Source organism: Electrophorus electricus, chromosome 18, assembly GCF_041902795.1.
Source record: "Electrophorus electricus isolate QZ-2024a chromosome 18, ASM4190279v1, whole genome shotgun sequence".
In the NCBI taxonomy this organism is placed as follows: domain Eukaryota; kingdom Metazoa; phylum Chordata; class Actinopteri; order Gymnotiformes; family Gymnotidae; genus Electrophorus; species Electrophorus electricus.
The window spans coordinates 3995155-4005071 of NC_137514.1; the positions used below are offsets into that span (position 1 = coordinate 3995155).

At 39.4% G+C, this 9917-nt stretch overlaps 1 long non-coding RNA gene across 1 annotated transcript; it reads left to right on the forward strand.

Moving 5' to 3' along the window:
- The first annotated feature begins 5753 nt into the window (after positions 1 to 5753).
- LOC145651952 (uncharacterized) lies at positions 5754 to 6346 on the forward strand. Its single transcript, XR_014118131.1, has 3 exons — positions 5754 to 5771; positions 5977 to 6019; positions 6302 to 6346. It is a non-coding gene; the product is annotated as an uncharacterized LOC145651952 (long non-coding RNA).
- Positions 6347 to 9917: the final 3571 nt, after the last annotated feature.

Sequence of the window (9917 nt, forward strand, 5' to 3'; positions counted from 1 at the left end):
TTTGGTTTTTTTTGTGGGGGGGGGGGGGGGGGGTGTTGTTTTTTTGTGTGCATGTGTGTCTTACCAGGTTTGCAACCTGGTATTATAGTGAACTTTGACTTGGGTGTCATTGTCTCACCACACTCATGTGTTCACTGAAGTTGACTGAAGTTGTAGAGGAAGGTGGAATCTCTGGATGTAGAATCTCTCCGGCGGCCCGACCTGATGTCCTTTCACTTATAATCACCACAAAGATTTCACAACATTGTCCAGCCGTACATCAGGCCCATCTGGTGCACAGCAGAAACACAACTGTGCAGCACAAACAACTATCCGAACCGAGATATGATGAAGAGCACAGCAGCTACTTCATTTGCAGCTAAAGGTTTTTTTGTGTATGTGTATAACAGATATAATATATAATATATAACAGCTGGTGCTGAGAGAAAGCTGTGCTTCAGTCAATCAGTCATCACTGTAATGTATATATATTTTGTACAGAAAATCTCATAGCAGTGAAAAGTTTCTCATAGTCTGTGGTAGCAGCGTGAATATTCTCATAGTCTGTTGTAGCACTGTGAACGTTCTCCTAGTCTGTGGTACCAATATGAATGTTCTCATCATCTAGCTCAGTGTCAGCTTCTGGAGTCTGATTCTGGCTCACTGAGTTCTGGTTTCCAAATTGATCCCCCTCATAGTCAGACACCTCAAACTGTGGACAGATAACAGAGAAAACGTCTTAAAACACTAGGGTTAGACACTTCATTTGGGGATCAGTATTTCTCAAAGCCAATTATTTATAAACTAAATGAAGACATAAAAACATTCTTCATATATCAAGATGTTTTTTTATGACTTGAATATGTTATTGGCTAACCCCCTCGTCACTCACCTGTCCTCTTCCTGGATGACACCAGGACATCACCAAAGGCTCTAAAAGGGGCTGGGTACATACTGGATAAAAGAAAACAGGTCAATGAAAAAGATTCAGATATTCTGTTTTCATTCATTTTTGTTTTATACAGTGAATTTAACAAAATATATTGTCTAAAATCAGCTTCACAGTACACAGGTCTAGACCACACATGGGGTGTAAGGAAGAAGCCTCGGGATTACCAAACTGAAGAGCTAAACTGTGTCTCTTAGGTCAAGGCTAGAGAGTAATGCTCACACAAACACATGAAGTATAGAAATGTGAAAACTACATTACATAATAAAATGTGATGAATGAATGTGTCATTAAGATCAAACAGACTTACTGTATAAGAAATCTATAAAAATGTGCCTGCAGTTTAGATGTCCAAGCAAATGTGTGTGATTCTACTAAAAGTCTTACCCTTGTAATGTAAGGACAAAAACATAAGAATCCAAACCACAGACGTCATCAACAGGACACACAGTGAGACAGTGAGATGAAGCTGACAAACTGTCAAAAGAAACACACGTCTTCTTTTACTCTTTTAATGTGAAAAGCTTACCATCCAAAACTTTAAGGATGACATCATTAAATGTGTCCCTAAACATTCTGTCCACCTCACACCAGTATTTACCAGAGTCTGCCCTCTCCAGTCAAGTGATACTCACAGTGAAGTCTGTCCCTTCATCCATCAGGCTGTATCTCCCACTGGATGGCTTATCTGAGTCAACAAGGACGTCCTCAGCTCTTTGACAAGGATCCTTACAGAAGTACTTCCTGTTACCTGGAGCCCACTTATGAGTACACTTAAATGTGATTGACTCTCTTTAATATCCAATGATTGTAACCCCAGATGTTTTGTATCTTGTTGCTGTCAAACAAGGTTACAATGCACAAGGATGTAAATTTGTGAATTTTGTCACCCACTGCTTTCCTTCAAATGCTGTAAGCTTCAGAAGGGGAGGAACAACTTACCTGAGAGAAAGAGACAGATACCAAAATGAGTAATCTTCATCATTGTCATCATTTACAGCCTCCTGCAGTCCTGCTACAGCTCCTGACTGAAATGTGTGAAAGCAGAGATGTGGTGAGACACACCCATACACCCAAACACACACACACACACAAACACACATACACACACACAAACACACATACACACGCACACACAGATGTACACACAGGCACACATGCACACACACAGACACACACATACACGCTCACCCTTAGGGGGTTTATAAGCACAGGGTTATATCGCCATCTGCTGGACAAAAACTGGTTTGGCAGTTGGAATACTTTATAGAACATAAATCTGAAAGTTGTTAAAGTTTTGATGTCCTTCTTATTTCTTGCACTACATTACTTACATATGTGGCTTTTCTTTGTAAAATGTCAACATGTCTGTTTCTAAGGTACTCACTAAGCACTTCTTCACTTGGGGCCAACATCCTGGTGTCCTGGATCTTGGTTGTTTCATCTTGGATAGTGGCTCTGACACTCACTAGTCCTCAGCCTCTTTCCCCTTAGTGTATAGTCTCAGAGTGATGGATTTGGACTGAAACCCTCTGTGCATTGTGAGGAGTTTCCTTGTCTTGATGACAGTGGCTTTTATCTCCTCATTAGGCCAACTAATTATACCAGCGGGGTGTCTGATGACTGGTAGATCATCGGTGTTCATAGCTCAGATCTCGTTCCTCCTATTCAGCTGAATTCTCAGGACTGGCCTCACTCATACGTCCACACTTATCAGATCTGTAAAACATTCCGATGTCGCTGCTGTATATCCTGAGATGTATTAGTCAGTCAATGTCTCTTTCACTTCTGGCATACAGCTTGATATCATCCATGTAGAGGTGGCTCTTGTTGATAATTTTACTAATTATTTACTAATAATTTTCTATAGCAGTCACTTGATGGTACCTCATGCTATTGGGAGTTTATCAGCTGGTACTTGGATGGAATTGCGCCCTTTCTGGGGGCTCTCCAGGATCACGAGTGTTTGGCCTTCACTTAATCATTCAGGGTGGGTTCCATCCCTAAGCAACTGATTCACACACACACACACACACACACACACACACACACACACACACACTTGCAGTCACATTAAATTGTGCTTAAAAGCCAAAACTATAGCCACTATGATGTTACAATTATGAATTGGATTACAAAAACAACCATGTTTTTAGTTATATCAAATATATATTTTCAGTAAATATCAAGTTCTTTGCTTTGTTTGTAAAAGTAATTGGATTTATTATATTTATTAATAATTTTACTAAAGTAAAAGTAATCTAAGTCACATTTAAACATCAGCCACCATCAGTAATATCAGCCACCATCACGACTAAACTTGTCATTGTCTACCATTTTTTATAAATGATGTGAGTAGATTTATTAGAATAGCTCCTCCCTTTCCATTGTGCATTGCATTATGGGACAATAGTGTCCTTCCAAACCATACACAAAAATGACTCGTTCTATGCAATTGGGATGCATCCATTAGAACCATCCAACTGTTAGAGACAGACACTTGTAATGACAGCCTGCTCAAAACTACTTTGAAACATATTGTGTCAGCCAGCTTCAGTTGTGTAATTTGATTTGATTTTATTACAGTAGTGGAACTGACATGACTGATCATGAGTTACTGATCCTTATATTCTGAATTGCTCCTAATTTTCTGAAAATTGGTGGGGCGGGGGGGTTACATAATGAGATATTTCAATTAAACTCTCAGTACTCACATTTAAACAGCAGTGAAACTGTTCTGCCAGTAAGTTTAAGCAATTAATTATTTTCCCACCAGAGGGTGCAAGAATGCATTCTTCAAGAGAAGAACGTTTGATTATCATCTCCCTGATAACGCAGGCTGCCCATCTACATCCTGTTTACATTTGGTCTGAAAAACGGACCCATAAATTGAAGAGTAGGGATACACTGGTTACCAAATCCCCCCACATCTCCCACACCACTGCTACAGAGCTTGCTGAGTGCTTTGTGGTTTTTCTCAAGTTTAGGGCACACTGTAGTAAGATTAAAATTCACAACCCCACTATAACTACAAAGTGCAGATATATTTTTGTTTGTTTTTCTCTTTACTCAACCTCATATATTATGTGACTGAGCGTTAAGTTGTTCAGAGTCACTAGTGTCCACTTCTCCCCAAGCTCCTCCCCCACCCTGCTACAAGCTCAATCCACAAGAAGACACACCTGTATATTGCAGACCGACTAATGACTCAGGAAGGGTCCAGTGTTATGTAGATAAACAGCAACACTTCTCCCTCAAACTGATCAATATAACGAAGGAGCATGAACATGCCTATCACTTCAGAATCAAAACAAATGTAAGTGATCAAAAATGGCTGGGAGATCCTGTCAAAATCAATGTCACAGGTGGGTTAAATCTTTAATTCCTAATTTTCTGACTATGATGCAAAGTGTCCCTTTACTCAGAGGAATTTGAGTCTTGAAGTTCATTAATGCTTATTTTTAACTATGATGCACATTCTCACTTCATGTAAAGGCATTTGAGTTTAATTAAGCTGATTACTGAGAGTGGTTAAACTGATTAAGGGTTACTCTGATATATTAGTTGTACTATACAATTTGTTTTGCTTTTATTTTTTAGCAAATTCAAGACAGTTTCATGACAGCAGAATAATTTTCTTAATTGCTTGAAGTTTTTCTGGATGATTCTAAAGTCTAATTGTGATGGATTTCCATTCGTTTGGTTTGATAATTTTCTCATTGTCTTAGAGATCCTTGTGAACACTCTTCTTGAAGTAATAGAGAGAGAAGCAGCAGTTCTGACCTGTACAACCACCTGCAGTCTGACTGACAGTCCAACATTCATCTGGTACAAAAATGGACGTCGTTTATCCTCCAATACAAACCCACTCCACCTGCAGCCAGTCAGCAGTGAGGATGCAGGCAGTTATATGTGTCCTGTAAGAGGATATGAACATCTCCCCTCTCCTGCTCAAACTCTCACTGTCAGATGTGAATTTACAATGTTGGTTTCATTATATGATTATCTGATTATTGCTAAGTTCATTTCATTGCCAATTTCAACTCATTTCTCAGTTAAAATGTAAAAAATACAATGAGGTAGTAGTCTTATTAGAATTATATATATATTCTTTACTTTGAGTACATGAGGCATTTCATTACTATAAAATGCATTATCCTCATGGTGTTATTGTCTGATTTAAGGTGAAGACATTAGTAATGGTGGGACAACTATACAACATCTCCAAAATCAGCTCTTAGAACAGTAGAGGATACAAGTCCATTAATGAACCTAGAAATAAACATTATACAGCTGTAACTCTACATGTCTTTGCACCACTGATTGATGCAGATCATGCCTGTAGTCTGTAATCTGTAGCCTGTAGTTGGTGTCCATCAGTCCCTCTGGTGAAATAGTGGAGGACAGTTCAGTGACTCTGACCTGCAGCAGTGATGCCAATCCACCTGTGCAGAACTATAACTGGTTTAAAGAAGGAGGAACCTCACCTGTAGGATCTGGACAGACATATAACATCACTATCAGCTCGAATAGCAGCGGCTGGTATTACTGTGTAGCTCAGAATGAACATGGGATGCTGAAATCAGCTTCAATAGATGTCACTTTAAAGGGTGAGACAGACAGACAGTTATGTTTCATTTTTCATTCATCAGTTCATTCACTTATTCCTTTGCTAATCAAATTACAAAAGCCCTATATTGTGTTTATGAACAATAGTGTGTGTATGTCTGTTTCTCTCAGCAGGTCACTTCTACATTTTGCCTGTAACTGTTGGAGTCAGCCTCTGTGGGAATGTACTTACTCTCTCAATAGTTTTATTTGTGAAGAGAGAAAGTTTAAGAAGGTAAAGTGAAAGATGTTAATATAAATTACATGAATAAACGATAACTTTATACTACCTTATTTCATTTCCTTTCAAAAAGCACTTTATTAATATGGAAAATCTTTAAAATATGACTAATATCATAAATACAATTATATGAATAATAATGTTTATTCTCTGTTTTCTGTTTGGATAAACACTGACATTTGGGGATTTTTGAGCTCAGAGGCAAGAGGCAAAAGAGAAATACAGATGAATCTGATTATGGGGTGAGCTCTCACAGAAATCCAGATATATTTGTCAATAAGGAGTCTTAAACCTGCTAAAGAGTTCATAGAATTCATGTCATGACAAATCAGAGCCTTTAAATGACAGTGTCAGTCTTAGTTCTGTATATTTAGCATTTCTTTATGTCAGAGTGAGAGCTCCATCTGAGATGCAGACTGTCAACAACAAAATAACATTAGTGGATAAACTCCAGTGAAACCTTAGCTATTAAGCTATTTAGTGTTTATCATTAAACTGCACATCATTAACTCTGTGCTTCACAGAACGCCAGCCTCAAGCCCTGTCATACCTGTGACACTTCCACATCCAGCTCTCCTGTGTATGAGATACTGCAGTGAGTTCATCATATCAGTTACATCACAGGTATAGAACTCTGTTAGAACTCTAGAATCTTGATAGCACTCTAGAATCTTTTTTGAGATGGGATGTGTAAAGCTCTTGTCATTTTTACTGAATTCTGGATGAATACTACGATACACAGCATTCTTACATTACCATAACTATGTAGAATCCAGAGGAATATATTATTAAGTTTAGATATGGCAAAATATACAGGGGTTTTTTTGCTTTTCTTTCAGTTTGTTAAGCCATATGAAGATGTGTGTGTGTGTGTATTTTGTTATTCCAAATGTCCTTGTGATCTGATATTCTTTCCTGTGTTTCCTTTTATAGGCCTTAAGGAAACATCACTAAGAGAATCATCACTGAGAAATCAAACATGCAGCTGTATCCCAATGCAGTCAAAAGAGTGAGAGATATAGAGGGGAAGAGAGATGCATGATCACATGTAGAGTACACAAGTATTGTTTCCTTCAAAAGAAAAGCTTTTCAGTGTTTTACATTAATAATTAATGCAAAAAATATTGCAGCCTTTCATTTTTTTTGGAATGTTGGAAAATAACCTTGTTCTTAATTTGACAATCTAAATAATTAATACATCTAAATAAAAATCTAAATAATTTTTGTTCATTCAATTTTTATCTAGTCCATTAATTTTAATCTAGTTAAAATACTTGAATGCAGTTTCCTCAAAAGCATCATGATGTTTATATCTTGTTCACGATGTGTACTCAGGGATTCTCACTCTAGCAATCTGGACTACAATGAAAATAGAGCAAAATAATGTAAGGTGATCTTGAACTCAGGTGATGATGCCAACGGCCTGCTGGGTGAGCAACCACGCTCTCATGATGGACCCATGTGCAGAACAGTTAGCTCGTGGAACAGGTAAACAAGAAAAGTAAATAACCAAAAGGCAGGGAGTCGAACCCCAGCCATTTTTTTGCGAGGTGAACGAGCTCCCGCTAGACTGCAGCGGCCATAAAACAACGTGCCCGTATATCGCTCTTCAAAGGAACAGAGGACAACAAAACTAGAGGGAAAGAAAAACTAAACACCACACCGAGCTTTGGAAAATGCAGAACCAAGCACACCATGGGAAGGATGGCAGCCCCAATGCCCTGGGGAAAACCAAACTAAAACTTCCTAAACAAAACCAGAAAACAAGGAGTTGTAATGGCTAAGGGGAGCTTTGGAAGAGAGACAGATTTGAGAAGGAAAACTGGAGAAGGGACAGAACATGTAAAAACACAAATACCCTCACAACAGAAGGGCTTACAGACCTCAATACCCAAAGTTACCAGCTAGGCACGTGGCTTAGAACTTTTGCAAAGAGCCAGCACTGAGTGACTGGGTCACTGGGCTTATATAGACCTAGCCCAGCTGTTGGGCGTTAAGCCTGATTAGTGGTGTGCCTGACTCGAGACCTCCCACCACCAGCACCTATAAGACTGACACCTCTAAGTCAGGTACAAAAACCAATTACTCTAATCTCTTTATCATGGACTTATTAGCTAATAGCTGATGGCTTATTGAAAGACACTCTGACCTGCTAGTTACATTAAAAACAGGAGCATTTCCAGCAATGGAGAGAGTCTGGCTTGCATATTTACCCTTGTAAAAAACAAAAACATACAAAAAAAAAACCCAGGGTTCCATTGGCTCAGGTCTTGCAACAATAGAACAAAATACAAGGGTCTTGTGTGGAGCATCCATTAGTTCTGTTGGAGTTAATGGGCTGCCCATTTTCTGCCCACAAAACCTTCCCTCAGTGTGTTACATGTGTCAGTGACTGTGGAATACGCTTTCACCATCCATTTGTGATCATTTCCAATTTACATTTTAATCTTCTGGGTTGTGACATAATGTCTAAATTAAGCATGATAATCATGGGTCATAATATACTGACCTCTCTGGTTAATTATCTTTCTATTTGTGATTCTACTTATACCTGCACTCAGTTCTGCCTTCTCTGTGAGTTGAATACCAAGGTCAAGTGGGTACAGGGTCTAGCTGGCACCTACACCCCCCATGTCATGTAGGCAATACCTGCTCTTGCCTGAAAAGGAGAACAGTGTCAACATCATGGACTTTCTGCTGTCAGAGGAGTTCTGACACCTATTGTGCCCCCTTATAACACTCTAATCAATCCAGTTTGCAAACCAGATTGGAGGAGGTGGCATTTCACACAAGATTTGAGAAAGGTCAATGATCTTGTCATCCCTCGCTTGTACTGGACATCTCTTGTATAATAAATATAATTACACACACACACACACACACACACACACACACACACACACACACACACACACACCACCATGGTTGATGTTTGTTCTGCTTTCACTAGCATCCCTGTGCATGTAGACACAGCCCATTTTTGCACTTACATTTAGAAATAAAAAAATTGTCTTGCACTAGCATGGACTCAGACTAGGTTGATGGGGCTTACAGACCTGGGAGATTCCTATTGGAACTTATGGCACCAGGTCTTCCTGTGTGCTCACACTCTGTGGTTGCTGCTGCTGCTGCTGCTGAGAAAATACTAGTCATCAGGTCACCAAGGTGTTAAACACAGCAGCCACACAACATGACAGCTCAGAGGTGTAGTGGCTATGAAACATTTTGACATGAACTCGTAGTTTGACTGTTAAACACTCTTCTCTGCAGGGCTCTTCAGCCTTCATGCTGCATCAAATGCTTTCTCTCCTGAATTCAGCTTGGACACTGGAGGAACACAGTGGTTTGCTCTTATTCATGCATGTTATTCATCTGTTCAAGGATAAGCCCCTCACTATGTACACACACAGTCGACATGCATGTGGTGTCTCCCATGATTTCTGATGGATTCGGCCACAGAACCGGTTTAGGGCAGTAGAGGGAAAGATCATATCACATTCCACTCTCATTGCAGCCTGACTGCAAGCTTCCCAGTCATTTAGCAGTTATCAAAGTAACAGGATATGACACCCCAACCATAAGCAACGAAGCAGAGCGTTACTAGCTGATTCAGCAGAAAAATATTATTATGATGATTGATCAATTTTCTAAATGGCCTGAGGTATTCCTGAGTGCAAAGGAAAATGTGAGAACAATAGTAAGAGTTGTGGCAAGAGATATAATAACTATGTATGGAATACTGCATTCTAACAACAGTGATAAGGGCCCAGCATTCACATCAAGAGTCACTCAGCAGCTCTGCAAATATCTGTGCGTATATATCTATGATCGACTGGAGGTTTCACATCCTCTACTGCCCTCTGTCATGAAAATGTCTCCTTTCAAAGTTTTGATAGGAAGACCATTTCCCATGTTGTGGGTAAAGGGCCAACCAGGCCCCATGCTAGCTGGTAATTTACACACAATTATCTCTGATTGTACTGTAGCACTCCTTGAAATTCTCACCAGATGGCAAAGTGCTAATCGAATGTTTGCTTCCTAGGAGATTTGTTGAGGCTCACTACACACAATCCGCTACTGTTATTGTGATAATCCAAACAGCTGTACTAACTGATGCTCAGCCTCAGTTGATATATGCTA